The sequence below is a fragment of the Thermobia domestica genome, chromosome 3 (genome assembly GCF_964235325.1).
Source record: "Thermobia domestica chromosome 3, izTheDome1.hap1.1, whole genome shotgun sequence".
Lineage (NCBI taxonomy): Eukaryota > Metazoa > Arthropoda > Insecta > Zygentoma > Lepismatidae > Thermobia > Thermobia domestica.
The window spans coordinates 132773720-132794217 of NC_137456.1; the positions used below are offsets into that span (position 1 = coordinate 132773720).

General features: G+C 35.2%; 1 long non-coding RNA gene across 1 annotated transcript in view; it reads left to right on the forward strand.

Annotated features, from left to right (window-relative positions):
- The first annotated feature begins 246 nt into the window (after positions 1–246).
- LOC145681509 (uncharacterized) overlaps positions 247–20498 on the forward strand; it is a 45728-nt gene continuing 25476 nt past the window's right edge. The window contains exon 1 of the long non-coding RNA XR_014130795.1: positions 247–514. This is a non-coding gene — a long non-coding RNA (uncharacterized LOC145681509). The remainder of the gene's footprint in view (positions 515–20498) is intronic.

Genomic DNA, 20498 nt, shown 5'->3' on the forward strand with positions numbered 1-20498 from the left:
GTTTCTTCTTTTTTTGTCTTTTTAGACTTTATGGATTGTTTTCTTGTTTATGTATTGGAATCTTCCAAAAATAAATAAATAAAGTTTAGATCACCCTCAAAATAGAATAACAGAAAGCCAGCCGTTATAACAGGCAATAAACCATTTTACAGTAGAAACAACTTGGCTGCATCCTCAAATATATAGGAGGAAGGAAGAAAAAATCGAAAGTATGGTTGGTCATGTTTGTAGTGCCGTTGTGGTTAGTGTGTGTGTATGTCTGAAATTTGATACGAACCTTCTTCCATTTTAGGGTGGATCTGTCTCTTTTCTAGTTCACTTTTACTGCCCCAGAAAGAAAAAAGGGAAACCGAAATCAAAGCAGTTTATTAGGGCCTTCAGCAACACAGGAAATTGATTGGAAGACCCGACAAAAAGGTGACTGGACGGATTGTTTGTAACTATAGGGGACCAGAGACAAAAAATGTTTTTCGTACCCTATTCTAGGCCTTTTTATTTTTATTTTCGCCAGCAGGTGAGTCACAAAAAAAGTGTATATTTATGTTACTCGTATATATAGACAAGCGTCACATTGGCTCCTCCAAGAAAAAGCTTCCCTTTTAATAAGTTCAGTTCCACGCATAGTGTATATTAAAAGGGAGTAAAAATTCTCACTTTTGAATACTTTTCCGGCTTTTTTCTTTTTTTTTCTCTCTCTCAATCAATTTCATTTTGGAACACGAAGGTTCTCTTCGATGGTAACTTTCCCTGGGTATATTATACTCACTGCTTCGTCCGTCTCGCTTCTTAAAAAGGAAAAAAATATGTGGGGGTGGCAAAGTACAGTTAGATTGCCCTCGGGCCGACAGAGGCCATTGAACTCAGCCAGCCAGGCACCGCACAGCTAAGAAAGAAAAGATGACGATGACGACGAAGAACCAAGCAAATGCTGTTGCTGTTTGTAGCGTGTCCTGTTCTCTCTATCTTGTCTTGTCTTCGCTTCTCTTTTCTATAGTAAACGAAATACCTCAATCTGTTCTATTCTGAGCTCTAAACGCTAACCCTTTTCATTTAGCGAGATTTTAAAATTAGCGAAAGATTTTTTTCCTTTTCTCCATTACTTCCTTGGTTCGGTGTCCTACATACCACAATTCAAAATATGTAACGCTGTTGCCATTCAAAAAATGCTGTTTTGGGTGCGTACGTAGGACTTATTTAGTTACTGAATAAGAAACAAATCATATAGAATCGCCATGTGGCTTACAAGAGGCCCAGGTTCGATTTCAGTTGAGACTGTAGATTCACGTTAGAGATATCTATTTTGTAATCAAGAATTATACAGAGTCGCGTAAACTCAGGGTCACTATGGGCAATGAGGTTCATCCTACCTTAGATTCGTACTTGTTACCCTTAATGAGGCTCGCACTTGCTCACTTACGCGCCAACTAACCTCACTGGGAGTCTGGTTCGCTCGGACTCGGGCTCTCGGTCCATATCCGTTTATAAAGCTCGCGTGCAGTTATTTGCTCGAACCTAATTGAGCAAGAGGACCGGACTCGCGTATTGGAACATCTCTGCCACGTATCACATACCCTTGATGTTAAAACAATGCTAAAACTCAAATGAATCAAGATGTGCACGTACACTTGTTTATTCTGGGAGCCCGATTATTATTATTATTATTAATATTATTATTATTATTATTATTATTATTATTATTATTATTATTATTATTATTATTATTATTATTATTAAGAAAGTAGGACCCGGAAGTTGAGGAAAAATCCTCTTTTTTACGAGTGCCAGAAGACGAGGCTTAACATAATATATGTTCACTTTGGGTCACTGTAGGCCAGAAAATGGTGGATTTTGTCATTTTTTGCCTTTTTCGGTGTTTTTTGTTTGTTTATTGCTCTTTTTTTTAAAGCTTTTAATAGGTCTTAACGTCTTTTTCCCCCTTCATCCTTCAACAATAAATTTACTGGTCATTAACTCGAATCATTACCACCTTTTCAACACCTTGGGCCTTATGCAGAGTCGTTCTGACGCGTGATTAGTGCCATACTAAAGAGCTATACTAGCATATGTTTCCTGCAGTAGTCAAGCCTTTAGTATGACGCTAATCATACGTCAAAACGACTCTGCATAAGACCCTTTCTCTTTAGTAAAGAAAATTCAAAAGATAAGACATTCTTAAACGACTGGACTGATAAGACCAGATTTCAATAATCACAAGTCAGATAAGGAGACGTAAGAATGTCCTCCAGCAAGGGGAAGTGAGGGTGAGGAAGTGTAGTATTTTAGTTTTTACTTCAGTTTGTGGAAGAGGGACAGGCTGTTATCCTACAAGAAGCTTGTATTTCTTAAGCATTATGTCCATTAAATATATACAGTAATTCTAATTAAATTGGGTCTTATTTTTACGTCCTTTTTTCCAGTTTTTAGATCCTATTCCAGATATTTTAATGTGTTTTTATAGGTCCATTTTAGGCAATTTTTAGGTCTTCAACTTCCGAGCCCTACTTATCAGATTGTAATGTTAATTGATCCTTCTGTCCACTACTCCACACGATTAACTCTTAAACGAAATCGAGTTTTTAAATTCTGTTTTTTGCAATAGACAACAACAGCCATTACTTTGGCCGAATTCATTAAGAGTCAATCCTTTAATATTCTCACGGTTAACAGTGGCTATCCGTGTTGCATTTAACATTTCCTAGCTTCTATGCAACCTACAGAGCAGTAATATTCGTTGCCTATAATAAAGGATATTGAATCGCCCGATTCTGTTTACTGCCTTTTAAAAAATCTTTGAGTTTTACGTCCCACCGTTATGTCGGTTAGGCTAGGAGACCGTGATGATGAGTGATGAATGAAATGGTGGAATTAAGAAAGTGGAAGGAAACGGGAGAACCCGAGAAAACCCACGCACATGGTGTTTATCCACTACAAAGTCCAATTGGCGGGGGCTGGGATCGAACCCGGGACCCCAAACACCAGAGGTGAACGCTCTACCACTGAGCCACCGCGGCCCCCTTACTGCCTTTTAGCAAGATTATTATTATTATTATTATTATTATTATTATTATTATTATTATTATTATTATTATTATTATTATTATTATTATTATTATTATTATTGAAAAATATTTTGCCAGAAATAAAACAGAGCACTGTTAAAATCATTGTCTAGAATTCAAGCTTAAGAAGGTTTAATCTCGAAAAGATAAATATAGCATTATAATAATAATATCTCGCATTGTCGCCACATTTTTAAAATAAAGATTTATTTTTTTAATTCATTTTAACGCCAAGCGAGAAGCAAATGAAATTAAACAATTCTGCTATGAAATGTTCCGTAATTTCCTCAATAGATACTACAGTATGCGGTTTTACTTTCTGGTATTGAAAAGTTTCAAATATGTTTGAAAAGTCTTATGCTATGACACATGTAGTAATTTCATTTTAATGTGTGATTCGAAGTCTGAACCACATATGACTATCACCATACACACACACATACATAAAACATGTGAATAGCCGATGTAGATTTCGACTCGTCGACCGCTCTGGATTTCAGAATCGTAACATACATATGTAAGGTTACCATATGGCAGACATTTCTTTTAGAAAAAAGGTCATTTTTAGATTTTACAAAAAAAAAAAAAAAAAAAAATCTACATATTACTAGACAATCTCTTAATAGGAAAGCAAGAAAATCTAAATTAATATCAAAATACACTTTTATAGTATAGATTAAAGAAATATTAAGTTTCTTTCTTTCTCGCTTACAGCTAGATGTGTTTCTCCCTTGGAAATTGAATATTACAACATTTTCTATTGAAGTTGGAGCGGTGGCCCGTATCTCAAAACAAGAAAACATTTCCACATTTTTCTTTAAAAATAAATAAATAAATAAAAACTCCCGGGCTATTTCCAGAGTCCTAATAAGAGAAAATGTTCTGGTATAAAAGAAAATGAAATTATATTTTCACACTTATGCCGGCTACGCTAAAGAGACGATGATAATGAGAAATGAAGGAAATGGTGGAATGAAGAAAGTGGGAGGAAAAGTAAAAACTCCGAGAAAATCCACGCACACGGTGTTTGTCCACCACATAGTTTACTTGGTGCGAGCTGGGATCGAACCAGGGACCCCATGTACCAGAGGTGAACATTCTACCACCGATTCAAGGCGGCCCCTCTGGTTAAAACGAACACCTGGTAAATCTTGATATAAAGGAACAAGATACGAAGGTCCTATACAGAACTGCAGATTATGTAAAATGTACGATATTAAAAATCCTACATGTATTACCCTGATTAAAATTATACTCATTTGAACTACTGTACTATTGCTATACTAATACTAATAATAATAATAATAATTTAGTAATGCTAGTGTGTTTGGTTTAGATACAAAATATCAAATAAAGTTTAGTTTGAACAATGGGCTAAATGCAAATCGTAAAGAGATTTCTTTGTGTCACCTCAAACCAAACAGAATAGAAATCAAGATTCACTTTTATCGACAGTCATTTTTGGATGACTTTAGAAATATTACTGAGGAGGACGGTATATCAGTAATCATGGTTATGAGTAGTGGAGAACTAAATATAAAATGATGACTTTTTCATGTGTAAAAAATTGTCTACTTAATTTATGGGAAAACAACTTATGAGCAAATCAAAATTTTAGGGCGTGGAGGGAAGCGCCGCTGGTCTATCTACTCAAAAACAAGACAATGTTTGTTTCCTTTCGTATCTTTTTCTTCAAAATAGTAAAAGGAAACTAATCAAAATCTGGTCAAACTTGCTCCATATTTTTTTTTTGAAAAAGCAATAGGAAATTGACTTTTTAAAAGTTTTTTTTTTTTTTAATGATAGAACTCGTTCGTTCATTTCTTTGCTTCTTCCCTGAAGTTCAAGGTTTCCGTGACGGTACGCGATGTGGCAACGTCGCTTAACCAACCGAGCAACTCAGGTAAAGAAATCATCAGGCATGACGAGCGGAATCCATCCGAAACACAGCTCCTCCAACGTGAAAAAATGGACTCACATTCTCTTGTACACGTTATATCTTTTTCTTCAGTAATAAGATTTGCAAAAATGATTTTCTGATATAATTAGGACAATAAATTTTGTTTTTTAAAGCGCAATGAATACCGATTTTGTAATCTTAACTGTTTACAGTCACTTTCCGCCAGGATTTAGAAGCTGGGAAATGAGATCTGGTATTGTTTTGGGATGTATTTTATTATTATTATTATTATTATTATTATTATTATTATTATTATTATTATTATTATTATTATTATTAACATTTAGGAGAATTTGTTACAATTTTCGTGCCATATAACACAAAAAAATGTCTTTATGGAAACCGTGTGAAAAGCGAAGCATTGGAAAAAAGGATGACAAGAGATCTTACATTTAACAAGTACAGGAGAACTTAATAATATCTTGTATAATATTAGCTATGTCTTGGAAAGGGGATCCTTGTTTTCCTCCTGGCTACGCTACTGTCTGTGACGAATAGTTAAATGCATTCTTTTAATGTTTTGTCATTTTTGGGGACACAAAGTACAGTGAATTCTGATCTGAGTGGAATCTCAGTGATAATAGCCCAATACCTGCTTATATCCTGGTCCTCAATACATGTACGTGTGTCAGGCGCGCACTCAGAAATTTTTGTTGGGAATTGTACAAAGTTTGGGGGGAGGGGCTCAACAATACAAAACATTGTTGGAGTGTATGTAATATTAAATCTCCGAAAAGGAGGTAAGTTATTGTTAAGTACAATACTTGACGTATGTTCTTAGAAAAAATGATAAAACTGGATTGTTTTTTATAAGAAAAGAAAAAGTACATACGAAATGTAAGATAATCTTTAGGTACATCAATAATATCTGTGCTAAATAGGTATAGTTTTATTAAGAAAGTCTATAAATGTACGACAAGTTAAGAAGCTTGTTTGGCGGTGGGGTTCCGGACCCGGTGGCCCCCCAAGTGAGTGCTGCGCCCCTGACGTACGTACACCCACGATGGTTCCGTTTGTGGATCTCCGAAAATTATTTTTATTGACCTTAACCTTGACAAAGGTAAAATCCGTTGTATAATTCCAGAATTCTCTATTGGACTGTGTCTATATTAATATTATCATTTAAAAAAATATCCATTGATTGATTGATTTAGAATTTCTCAAATTGTGGGTTTGCGAATCATAAATAGTCCTCGATATCCGCCCTTGTAGTTCTCCTAGAGTAAACATTAGTCCAAATGGACAGAAAAAATAACACTCAAGTGAATTTGTGTATCAGAAACTGTAGTTGAAAATCTCAAACAGATACCGGTTAAACAAATAGCAATTTAATAAGGTAAAGTTTATATACAAATCCCAATAGCTTATAGTTTATAAATGTACTTAATATTATAAAATATTCTCGTTAATTTTTCAATTATTTAAGAAACTTATATACGAGTACATTTTACTTTACTAGTACCATATAAATTAAATGTAATATAAGTATACTGGGGTGATGGTAGATTCTCAAAACAAGAAGTGATAGTACTGATCGAAGGGGGATATAAGTGAGATACTCCGTAGAACATTCTAAACTAATAAAAGTGGTCCCCAGTTGAAAAAAGGTTTAGAAACTCTGGATTGACTAACTGATTTATGTTTTCGTCTTTTGTTAAAAGCGAGGCTATATAGGATGAGACATATAGCTTGAAAGTAGGATCTGAACAACTTCAATGCATTATTACTGTTCCAATTAAAATCGACCATTGTGCATCAAGAGCCATACTAGCCACTAGTTCAGAAAGTAACTAATATTTTATGCTTATGACCAAGTGTAACTATGTGTTAAGATGCACTTGGGATCATTCTATTATTATATTTTAGTTTTTGAGTTTGAAGACCACAACAAAGACTACAAATGAATGATCATAATGAAATAAATGGTGAAAAGATAATACATGTTCTCTGAGAGATTCCAGCCTATGACTGATAGACCTTACACTCACCATGCCTTCGCCTAGGATTATCTCGTCGATTTGCGGGGCTAATATGATGTAGGTTAAAGTTCCATATCCATCCCGAATGAAATGAGTTTGCGCCTCTAACTTTGGCTTTTTCTTGTATCAATGATACTTATATCATACACTATGATGTGCATTTCGCAACATTAATAGTTGATAGTCTTAAGAGTGTCTTACAAAATGATGGTCGCAACATTAATAGTTAATAGTCTTAAGAGTGTCTTACAAAATGATGGTTCCTCTCTCTAATCTTGAATCCCAAGGTAAATTTATTACTTTTCCTGAAAAACCTAAGTCTTTCCTCCTATGGAGCAAGATCCATCAAGCACATGGCTTAGGAGGGCCTTTGCCTCACTTACCACACCCACAGTATGGCCCTGTCCCTGCTATGCTGCTTGTCCATACCAACAGAGCCAATGAGTATGCCTTCTTTGCCCCCCAGAAAGAAGAAATGCGTTTACAGAATAAATTGAATAATTAAGTTACTTTCGTGACGTTCTTATTTGAATCCATTTCTCATGCTCAACTAACTGAAGTACTCTGCCGTTGTCGCTCGGGGAAGAGGTTAAATGCGTGAATTTAGTTTATTCACGAAGTAATCGGAAACGACTTTCGTTGAAAAAAAGTTGATGGAGTTGGAAGTTTCGGGAAATAATCGTTGCGTTGACTACGTTCATATACAAAATGTATTTCGAGCTTTGCTTTCATTAACTTCATGGAAACTACTAAAATTCGCGTTAAGTGAAAATTACTTTCTGTATTATAATCATATTAATCTCACAACTATTACAGTCATTTTGCCATGACGGAATTGAAAGCAAGTCTGTTATTTCTGAAGTGGACAAAAATATTCCAGCTAGCACCCAGAGTCAAGTAAAGATCATTCACCAAGAAATGTTTCAGTATTTGTTTGCCAGTATGCAAGGCACACCTTACGTGACAGACCAGTACATATAGGAAAGCAAATTACCAATATGGTATACCAAAATAATCTATTTCTTTCTGCATACAGTTTTAAAGTAAACGAATCACAAAATTATTAAAATAGTCTTATCACAATAAGCACTTAACATTAATATCACCGACCGATCGCTTGCCGTAAGCTGAGAAGCTTTCTTGCACTCCAACCGTCAAGTAGGGAACGGTGGCTCAGTAGTACAACGCTTATCTCTGGTGTGTGGGGTCCCAGGTTCGATCCCCGGGCAAGTAAGCTTGTGGTGGACAACTCCTGTTTCCTCCCACTTTCCCATTCCACCAATTCTTTTCATCATCATTCACTTCATTTAATCATTGTCTTCCTTAGCCTAAAACAGCATAATCGTGGGACGTTGAATTCAAAAATTTCATTTCATTTACATCCGTCCGATATCCTCATCTCTTAATGTAGCAATTATCACATAATATTTTTATTCGTTTAAATAGTGCATCATTTATTCTTTTCCCCTTCATTATGCTTTTTATGTTCCTTACAGAATTTTTTCTACTAAATACAGTATTAATAAATGAGCAAAAATAAACACAAAAGATATTCAGGTACAGTGAAATGACAAATTAAAATAACATACTTCATATACTGTTTATATTTGATAAAATATTATATTGTCATTTGCCACCTTTTACATCCTCATGTTGTAACAACAACCAGTTACAAGTTTGTTGGTTTACTTTTCACAAAAATAATCTATAAACTGCATTGTTTTTTCCTATTAAAACACCTCTTCTTTACTTCTGATTAAAATTTGTTTAAACATTTTGTCGTAAAGTCTTTTAAGCAGCACTTTTTTTTTAATAACGTAATTTTTCATAGCAAAAAAAAGAGAAAAAAGGAAACGAAAACCGCGGATAAAAAAGAGTTTACTGTATTTCTAATAATAATAATAATAATAATAATAATAATAATAATAATAATAATAATAATAATAATAATAATAATAATAATAATAAATACAAGTAGTCGCTTTGAAGAAAATTTTTTAATTAGTTTTAGAAATCTCTTCTGCCACGTATTAGGTACCGAAGTTTTAAAAGTGAAAAAAAAATCCCTAGTAGTTATACCACCCTGAAAGACAATGTGTTATTTGGGTTGCTGAGATTACAGGCTTTAAGATTGCTTTAGAACATTTTATGCGAAACATTTACGAAATCTCTCTGATTTGTTACATATCTACATACTGTACACCGATTTTATACCCAGCAGGGATATTCGGGATTGGAAGTCCTCCAGCCTCTCTCTCTAGTACCACAGATTACACCCGTGTAAAACATTTAAGAACTGTTTTATCGATTAGCTTCACGAATAGCTTGTAAATATGAAAGAACTATTCTGTATTACTAACAACTTCATTTATCAATTTCTAAAAGGACAATCTCTGTTTTGGAAACACTTAGCTCCTCAGAGATAGAATCGTAGACAAGATGAGACGAGACAGAATTTTTGTGACGCTATATACGTATCTCTTTCAATAAAAGCAGATCTTTCTGAAACGAAAAATATTTTTACGACACCTTTTCCGAGACGAAACTGCCTCAGATTTTGTCCCATAGGCAACTTTGTTCACAGATAGCATATCAAGAGAAAGGAGAAACAGTAAACCAAAATTCCTCTGTCCCTCATTTTTTTGTTTCAGAACAAAAAACTATCGACCCACAAATACACAGTGTATATATATATACACAAAAAATAAAAAGAAAACGATTTCGTTTTCTGTTAGGTAACGGATTACGACGCGTGGACACAACACAGCGGGAGCTTTCTAGATTCATTCAAAAGTAAGCTCTTTCGTCGCTTTCATCTGTATAATATAACTGCTACAACTTGAGCCGTTATCACTTTTCCCTTTGAGCATTTGCGCAGAACGTTTTCTTTTTTTCTTTTCCTTTCGTTTTACGTATACAGGTAAGTGTAACGTGAAGGTGATGCCAAAGAAACGGTACGTATGCCTCATTTTCTTTTCTCTTCTTTACTTATTCCTTTTAAGTCGCACTGATCTCTCTCTCTTTCTATGTATATCTATATGTCTGTATAAAACAAACCATACCATCACATGATATTGAAAGTAGAGCTGCCCGTTAACAAGGATGGATGAGATCCGTTAAGTTTCGAGAGTTTTGTGGGTTGATATAGCATTGTTGTCGTAGGTCCTGTTGCATAAATAAATAAATAAAAGAAAAAAGTACTGATACGCACTGTATATTCACACTAAAGGAGGGGAGAAAATAAGAACAGATGATAATTTTATCTTCTTCTTCTTCTTCTTCTTCTTACTTGACGACTTTCGTTTTTATTCTTAAAGTAAACTGTTTTTCGTAGCCCTGATACATTGCGAAATTTCGTTTGTAGCACAAGGTAAATTAACGGTTGTATATTATTTATTCTATTTGCTGATCAAATTGTCTGCAAATGTTTCTTTTTTTCTTTATCTATATCATTCAGAAGTTAAGAATAATAGTTTGAATATGAAATATGTTCGTAGCAAACAAACGATAACAATTAAAGCTTATGCGAAGAGAGGAAAATAAAATATTTGTAATCTGAAATTTCAAGTAGTTGAGTCATTTTTCGATTGTTGCTTCGGATGTATTCGAATGGTTATAATTTGTGTCTTTCGTAATGCTTAGTTTCATGTTCTATCTCTGGTGGTGGCAGAAGTTTCAGAATTAGAGTTCGGAACTCGATTTCTGGACTTTTGGCATAATTATATGGCCATGTTAGCCCAGCATATATAAGGAATGACGTCCTCCAGTGATCACATTACCCGAGGAATTGGAGAGGAAAAAATAAAGGAAGGATAGTTACCTGGGGTCATTATGTTAGGAACCATTGATTGATTTTCACGGTGTGAATTAGAAAAAAAAAAAACAGGGAAACTTCATTCAAGATGAGTGGCCTGAAAAAGCCTTTACACTTTTACGACCAAGTGTCCCCACAGGGGAATTGAACCCGTTAGCGACTACCCTACACGAGTCCACGGAAGAAGTTTCAGTGATAATCCAGAGATGCCCACAAAGGGGGGCTATGACGCAAACTGCGTCATTGAAATATTTTGGGGGTAAAAAATCTATATAAATATGTTTGAGGGGGTGTAAAAATTAATAGCAAAGATTTTTTTCATGGAAGAACACCTACGGATAGACAATTGAGGGGGATGCGTCATGGACATGAGGGGGATGGGCACCACTGGATAATCCATCGTTGCTAGGAAAATTGAGGAACTATTTGAATTAAGAGGTAGATGGCAATAGCTCAATAAAGCTACAAATAAGGTCATTAGTAAGTGACCACGTTTCAAACATCATCTGTGTTTGACAGTCGACAATGTTCTCTCATTTGTCATTAAAACCATTGAACGTAATCTAAAATATATTTTTTTTTTAAATTCTTTCATTATTTTGGAACACTTGGCTTATCCATGTTGAAATTTGATGTGTGAATAAAGTAAACCAGCTATTCAAATTAAAACTGATTTTTAAATATGAAAAAGTCTAAAAGTTCCTATATTTTTGAGAAAACTTTGACTTATAAATTTTGACCAATAAATTTGCCCCAGTTAAAATTTGGTATATAGACTACTTAAGGCGACTAAAATCTCATAACAACAAATTCGAACTCAAAAAATCAAAAAAGCCTAAAAGTAGCCAGCAAATCTTTAACCTCTCACTCAAATTCGAACAGAAGAAAAAAATCAAAAGGCCTAAAACTCATCACCGACCGAAAATTTTATATTTTGATTAAATTTTTATACTTTCTTCTAAGTTGCAATGACCAAATTGTTGTTGACCATGGATTCAGAACTCAGTCGCGATCCTATAGTCTCATTGTTCAATACACATTTATACTCGAAAAGATATTATATGATATGCAATCAGAAACTCCCAGATGGGATAATACCATTACAATAAATTAATTTATTTCACAATAAAGAGGTAGAAGAGAGACCCAAATATACCGTTCCAGGCTTCAGCTACTCGGCCTATGGGCTAATCTAGGCCTGGTATTATACTACTACAGTTTTGTACAGTTCACCCCCAGCACGAACAGTGGCCTTAAAAGCTCTACTTGGGCGGACATCTCACTGTTCCAAGTTCAAGGTGCATACTGCACAAGCAAGAGTTATCTCGTCTCGAGAAATGTGTCTGTTTCTATTGGAAGAGGGTTGATAACTCTAGGGTTGAACTAGGGTTGAACTAAACATGATTGTCCGGAAATTGAGGAAATTGTCCCGGTGTTTGGTTAAATGATAAAACCTGACGCTTAATGTGCGCTTTTAATTGCATCTCTTTGAGACAGAGTAAATTTTTATTGAAGTAAACACCGTTGTCCAAAAAATGTTGAAGTATGAACTACCAGTACTCCAAATTTGATAAAACTAATTCAAGCTGCGTGATCAGTTCCAGTTAGTAATACCTTACCAAGAACGAATTTTCAGTTTGATGAATGTTTCATGGACAAATGCTAAGAATCATACGGACACAAGTTAAGTTAATGCTAAACTTTGTTCGAAAGTCAACTCTTCAATGTTTTGTGCTGAATTCATAGAATATGTGAAAAAAAAAAACTAAACTGCTTACAGGAGGCACGGTAGCTCAGTAGCAGAGAGCTTACCTCTGGTTCGTGGGGTTCCTGTTTCGATTTCCGGCCAAGTAAGTTTGCGAAATCTTTAAGTTTTATGTCCCATAGTTATGCCGGCTAGTCTAAAGGGGACGGTGATGTTGAGAAATGAATGGAATGATGTAATAAAGAAACTGGGAGGAAATCCCGAGAAAATCCAGGCATACGGTGTTTGTCCATCACAAAGCTCATTGGGCGCTAGCTGGAATCGAACCAAGGATTCCGTGCACTAGACGTAAATGCTCTAACACTGAGCCATCGCGGCCCCCAAGTAAGTTTGTGGTGGACAACATCGTATCCTTGGGTTTTCTCGGGTACTCCTCTTTCCTCCCATATTCTCATTCCACCAATTCTTCCATCATTATTCACTTGCCTTACTCATCCGTCTTCCTTAGCCTAAAAGAGGCATAAACGTAGGACGTTAAACTGGGAGATTTCATTTTATAAGCTGCTTAGTGTTTCTCGTAGAAACTAAAGATATACTACATTGACTTGATCCTTAGTCTTCTGTTGCAAGCGCTGCTATCGGCTGACGGAATTCCACTCCCTTTCTCTCGCTTAGCAACAGCTGAACCCTTATTGGCTCAACGCGTGGGTGTGTGAGGGTGTGAGCTTTAGTTCGCATTTTTGCCACGGCTCAAGACATTTTGGCAGCACAATTTTAATAAACCACAATTTTAAATTTGAGTTGAGTTGAGTTGATTTTAGTTTAGCGTCCCTTTCAGCAGCGAGGCTATATGAGACGTGGACCTACTGATTAACGTGGAATCCGAACCACATGAGCTCAATTTTAAATTTGAAACATAAAAACCAATTAGGGTCGAAGTGAATGTATTAGTACTTCTCATTGTCTGTAATTTGCTTTAAATACAAAACTAATATAAATTCTTGTTCAAAAGTGCATTTATTATTATTATTATTATTATTATTATTATTATTATTATTATTATTATTATTATTATTATTATTATTATTATTATTATTATTATTATTATTATAGTTTTGAGTTAGTTTCATGTCTGGCATTGTCCGGTGTTTATTGTATGCAGATCCGGTAATTTCATTCAGGATAAGTGGCAAGTCTGATTGGAAGAATTCTGTCTCGTTCGAAAATTTTGTCTTCACTCGCCCTCAGCCATAATCTTACATTTTAAGGAGTCTAATTTATGTAAAAGTAAAAATGACATTGCACACAAAATTCAATTTATAATTATGAAACAATATTGTAAAGCCTTTTACATTTTAATCTTTGTTGCATTAGTGTCAACGAGCTGTTTCAACTTTCATTTAAGCAGCATTCCATGAAAAAGAAAGGATGATGTGGAAGGGAAGATACCTGAAACCATTTCTTCCCAGAACCTTGACATTGAGGGGAGAGAAAAGGTGAACAGGAACCCCCCTTTTTTCTCTTGTAACAATAGAAGTTTCCTACGGTTCTGGATGTCTTCAAAATCCACCGCTTGCTACAATTCCATTGTTCTTTCCACAAAGAATTGTGGGAACTGAGCCATTATTTTAATGGCACTATACTTGCTGCAGCCAGTGAATACACATAAATTAAACGACTATGCAATAATTAGGTTTAAATTCTTTTTTTCACTCCTTCCCAAACTCCTCTCCCATCCCTTCCCGAGAAGTTATTTAAATACTGAGTACAATTATACAACTGGTTCGTTCCATACAGAAGATAATTTAATATTCATGCATGTTACGTGATGGTGTTCTATGGAAACAATTTGTCCAACTAACTTCATATTTGTTTCTTTGTTTTCGTTGAATTCTATTGGCAGGAAGTAAGAAGACTAATGTGCACCGATATTCATTTGTTCACATAACTGAAAACTTAATTGCATTGAATTGTAGATTGTTATCTGTGCTTCGTCGTTCTGATTCTCCCCATTTCCTTTTTCCCGCTAAATCTATTGCAGTAAAGGTTTTGGTGATCATTAGTGATGTCCCTCCGATTTTGCTGTTTTCTTTTTTTCTTTTCTTTTTTTTTTTTTAATTTACAGGACGAAGTAAGAAATAGTGATTTGGAGTTCTTACGTGATCTATAGGTGTGTAAGCTTCGGAATAAAGTTATGTTCAATACGGGAAACGACGAGAAATTATATGTAGAATCTGGTAATATTTGCAAGACGCGGAAGCTTTCTCACGAAACTTTTCAATGCTTCAGGAACATGGTAGTCGTGTTTTAAGAAATAACGTAACGTAACGTAATCTAACCTAACCTAACTTAACAATGTTTAATATTTTAAGCGCCTTTTTGTAGGTTTGAAACTGGAAAGGCACCTTTAAAGTTATTTTTAAAAAATGCTTGCAATTTAAACAATTCTTAGATTACATTGAAGGAAATTCTCTTGACATTCAATAAGTATCAAGGCCCAAACAGATTCATAATAATATTAACCTCAAAAATCAGTTTTACGTCCTACGATTATGCTCTGCTCGCTATACGAGATGGAAGATTATGAAAGAATTGGTGAAAGAGACATGATGCTGCTTATCATATGTTCAATGCCCTGGGATCAAACCAGAGACCCCTCACACCAGAGGTGAGCTTTCTACCACTATTAAAAAAATAATTAAAAACTTCTTGTTACTCTTTTCTATAGCGCTCAAGATTACCGAGCTCGTGGGGGATACAAACACAAAGAGAGTTAGAAACACCCTTGCTCTTCAGAGGGACACGAACTTCCGATGGATTGCGTCTCGTTATTCCAAACTTAGAGTTCAAGATCGGTCGACAATTGTCACACCTTACACTAACTCACCGTGACGCTTCATTGTAGCATATCAATATTAACACAGTCATACTTGCGGAATATTCTTTAATGAAAAAATTCCATTACATCCCTTTGATTAATTCATTATTAATTTATTGAATAGGGATATTTACATCTGTTTTGAGCATCGATGCTATATGAGACAGTAGGCCTTACTTGAGATTTCAAGACAGATCTGCGAACGAAATAAGAGTACAGGCTGCCTCGTCTCGAAAAATATATAAATCTTAATTGGAAGACATTCGTCTCGTCTCGAAAAAATATTAGTTTTGATTGAGAGACTTCTGTTTCATCTCACCCCGTCTCGCAGACAACCCTAAATTTTGAGATCTGATTAAATTTTAACTGTTAATTGCAGAACACTATAATGTCCAGTTCTGTTAATGAGTGGTGTTTTGAGGTTAAATGATAACTTATTATTGGGTTAGAGCAGTGATGATCAAATGGGGGCTCGAAGGTCGAATCCAGCCCGCAAATAATTTAAAAGATGGATAATTTTTCTTTTCTTTTCTTTTTTCTTTTATTTGTTTTTTAATACACACATAACAGGAAAAGTGTATCTAGTCACCATAATGCACCTGAAACGAGACTTGACTTTTAGTTGTGAAACGATTTCCCTTCATCTTTTGGTTTTCAGGGCCATTCTGCAAGATAATGCAGTTGGTACCGGCCCGATTGTTTTCTTCATAAAATTACTTTAAAATATTCTTATTTCAGGCTACAATTGAGTTTCGCACATGAAACAAGAAACAGGATACGCATAACAGAACAAACATTTAAACAAGAATTTAGGAATGATTAAAAAAAAATGCATCAAAAGATTGTGATCTTGGCCAATAATTAGTTTTTGCATCAGGGACTATAATATTTTTGAACGACCCCTAAATCGAGTTTTCGTATTTTCTAGGGAATAAGCACATACTGAGTTAAGTGATAGTTTGGGTTTGGCTACACTATGTGTAGTTCTCCAGATATAAGGCGTACAAGAGAATTTTTGATTGAAATATATGATCCAAAAGATCTTGCATCGTTTGGCCTAATCCTCGTTTCGCCTAACCAATTATCTGGCACTTTTATGACAGATAAAAGATAAGCTTTATGTCCGCCATTTTAGGCGAAATAAGGATACTCGTTTGGCCTAATCCTCGTTTTGCCTAAAATGGTGGACTATAAAAAAATCGTGGAGATAAAACTGGAGGGAAATTTTTCGAAAAAAAATATTCCCTACTATGTGAATAACTGAGAAATACAAATGCAAAACCAGTTAAATCTCTCTTCCATATTCAGTTTCATAAACTGTTAAATCGCAAACCTGCAAATAACCTAATGAGAAAAGCAGAATCAATATCAAACCCGGTTAATTCCATATTTCAAACAATTTGAGGTTTCGTACTGTATAGGATTAGTTTAGTAACCTGAATATTTATTGCAACTCTTCGTAAATCATTCGAAATTTTATTTGGCAGAATTTGAAGTGTGCGCTTTCATTATTTTTTTTAATTTTTGGACTGAAAATTTAAAAAAAAAAAAGAAAATGAAATCTTTAGTTTTACGTCCCACGTTTATGCCGGTTAGGCTAAAGTAGACGGTGATTATGAGAAATGAATGAAATGGTGGAATGAAGAAAGTGGGAGAAAACAGGAAAACCCCGAGAAAACCCACAAGCACGATGTTTGTCCATCACAAAGTCCACATGGCGCGAGCTGGGATCGAACGAGGAACCCCAAGCACCGGAGGTGAACGCTCTACTACTGAGCCACCGCGCACCCTGGACTGAAAATGGAGATACTATATGTCTTAACCTAACTGTTCGTGTAACTTTTCTGTGCTTATTTGTTTCTCTTTAATAATTACTAGACAAATGCACGCAAAATCGAAAGAAAACGATACTCCAAGCAGTGATGATCATAATTTTGTTATCAGACAACACCAAAATTGTCTAGAAAACGTACAAGACACATGAAAAACTGGACACGAAATGTAGCCAAAAATACAAGGTGAGTGGACTATCTATGGTTAAAAGTCGTTTGTTTTGTATTTCATGGTAACTCTTTACCTTGAACAGAACATTGTTGGATTAGGTTCTTCTCTAAACGGTCTCTTCAGCTTCAGCAGAACCTCTTTCTTAAAATGTCTCGTGTCAATTATCATTCAAAATTATAACATGCTTCTAGTACAGCATGTTAAAAAATTTTGCCACTTATTTACCATTTCTGATTCTCTTTCTGCCACTGTTTTGCTGAATCTCAACATTTGCACATTTTGTTTTGCTATATTTCAAATTCATATATTGGGATAATTGGCAAATTAATATTCACCCTATGTTAGTCCATAAAAGGTTACAAACTCTTCCAAAATATAGTCATTGAATTTAGAAATGTATACGGATAGGTATAATTAACTCCGATTGTAGTTACGAAGGGTTTGACGATTGAAAGCAGCTCAAAGCTCACGTTTTACAAAGAGGTTTTTGAGGAATAGAAAACCGAGAAAATGGTGATGCACCAGAGGACGACGACGATATGGATTTCCATTTAGTAGATGATGATGGAGAGGAGGTTACATAATTTAACTTTTTGCACATTTGGATCCATTGTTTTCAATTTAGAACAAAATTAATGTAGCATTTATGTATTCATATTCATTTGTGCCAATCTTGTGCAATGTATAGTTGATAATACACCCCCCCCCCCAATATTTTAGTAGGTATAATATTGATTTCTGACCCTGACTCCCTTTCTTTTTGATAGGTTTTGTATCTTGAGCTTCAACAAAAATGGCCGCTCGTCCAGATGCAAAAGCTGTTATTTCCATTTACATACGCAAAACCTGTTAAATCCAAACTATTTTCTTCAATAACGCAATTCACAGACTAGTGTGATTATACAGCTTTCGAAAGACCAATACTCACATTATTCTTAATTTTTTAATGCTCTCTAGTTTCTAATGTTATTTAACAATTATGACGTGTTTAAACAGTTTTTCTCTATTTGTCACAAATTTTAAAATGTGAATTTAACGGGTCTTGCTATTCACCTACTCATATATATTCGTATATATCCATGGTCCTAGTAAATACATAAAGGAGTTCTGGTAATCCTAACTCCTCGAAAATAGTTAATATAATATTAATCTATATATTTTGCATTTCTTAATTCTTTATATACTAGGGAATTTTCTCATATAATTTCCCTCTAGTTGAATTTCCACGATTTTTTCTTATTGTCCACCATTTTAGGCATAACGAGGATTAGGCCAAACGAGGATCCTTTTTCGCCTAAAATGGACACAAATCTTATCACTTATCTGTCATAAAAGTGTCAGATAATTGGTTAGGCGAAACGAGGATTAGGCCAAACGTGGCAACACGGATCCAAAAAGACATCTTATCTACATTCAACAAAGTGTCATCTCATGAGAGATTGGGGGGGGGGGACAGAAAATGGTTTGCAATAGGTATTATTCTTATTTTGTCATTAGTGGCAGTATATTATAAAGTTGGTCATCGCTGGTTTAGAGTCTAAGCACCGAGGCTGTATGAGACCTGGACATCCAAACCAAATGAGCTTCAACCGGGAATCGAACCCAGTGGAATGTGTGTATGCTCATGAGAAATCCTTTTTTTATTATTTCCAACAATAATATTTAACTTACTAATGAATAACATAAGAATATTTTATTGGTTTTATTTCTTATAGTATCGTTTGATAATTTTGTCACAAACTGTGCACTGGTCGTAATTGCTGAGGCCCGTTACTCGCAGTCAACCAAGCTAGCAGCCAGCAGACACAGGGACTGGGAAGGCAATGCAACGCAAGAGAGAAGAAGCATTGAAAGCAGTCATTGCTAGGACACTGCGCTCGTTCGCTGTGTCTTTTCCTCTTCAAGTACAATTGTCACGCTCACGATGAAGCACCATAGCTTCACTTCCGCTCTCGGCTGCCCGCCCGTGTGATTATATGACACGTCCAACAGTGCCAATGTCAGGCTGTTGCGTGCGTGTTGCCAATTGTGCATATAGCTTGAAGTATTTTTTTTCTTTTTTTAAAGTTTAAAATATATTTAGCGAGTGTGTGTACGATCCGGCGAAAACTGAAAGCATTTATTTAGTGTTAGTTTCTGAAATTCCAGATATATAAACACTGGAATGTCCAAGGGAGGTTCGGAATTTATCCTTCCCTTTTGAGAAATATCGTATGGAAAAGTAAACATATATATATATATATATATATATATATATATATATATATATATATATATATATATATATATATATATACATCGGATGTTTCAAAACAACACCGACAACGTTTGTGAGGTGATTCCTGACAGCAAGACAGCAAGATAAGACAAAAAGTATAGACCAACCTGGGTGCACAAATGCTTCCTTTCGGATTTATAGGCTGCCAAAAACATAAAAAAGGGACTTTAAAGGTCCATAGCTCCAAAACTATGGGACCTACCGTAGTCGGGTCAGGACTTCACTTAAGAACTAATATGTGTCTTATTCAAAAATACATGTTTCAGAATGATGCGGTACTCAAGCAACAATTTTTATAGACGGAGTTTGGTTAAGAGGTATTATTTGAAGTATTCACCAACTGCCTGTATAAACTGTTGCAGAAGTACGGCAGGATTCTGAAACATGTATATTTGGATAGGGCACATACTAGTTCTTAAGCGAAGTTTTGACAAGACTAGAGTAGGTCCCATAATATTGGAGCGATGACTCTTTAAAGTTGATTTTTACATGTTTTCGGTAGCCTATAACTCTGAAAGGAAGCATTTATGCACCCAGATTGGTCTATACTTTTTGTCTTATCTTGGTGTCAGGAATTACTTTCCAAACGTTGTCGGTGTTCTTTTGAAACACCCTGTATAAGATTCGTCTGAACTCGAAGTCTCAAACGAGAAGGGCGTGGTGGCTCAGTGGTAGAGCGATAACTTCCTGTACTTGGGATCCCTGGTTCGATCCCAGCTCGCGACGTGTGGACTTTGTGGTGGACAAACAACGTGCTTGAGGGTTTCCTCGGGTTCTCCCTTTCCTCCCACTTTCTTCATTCCACCATTTTCACCTATTTC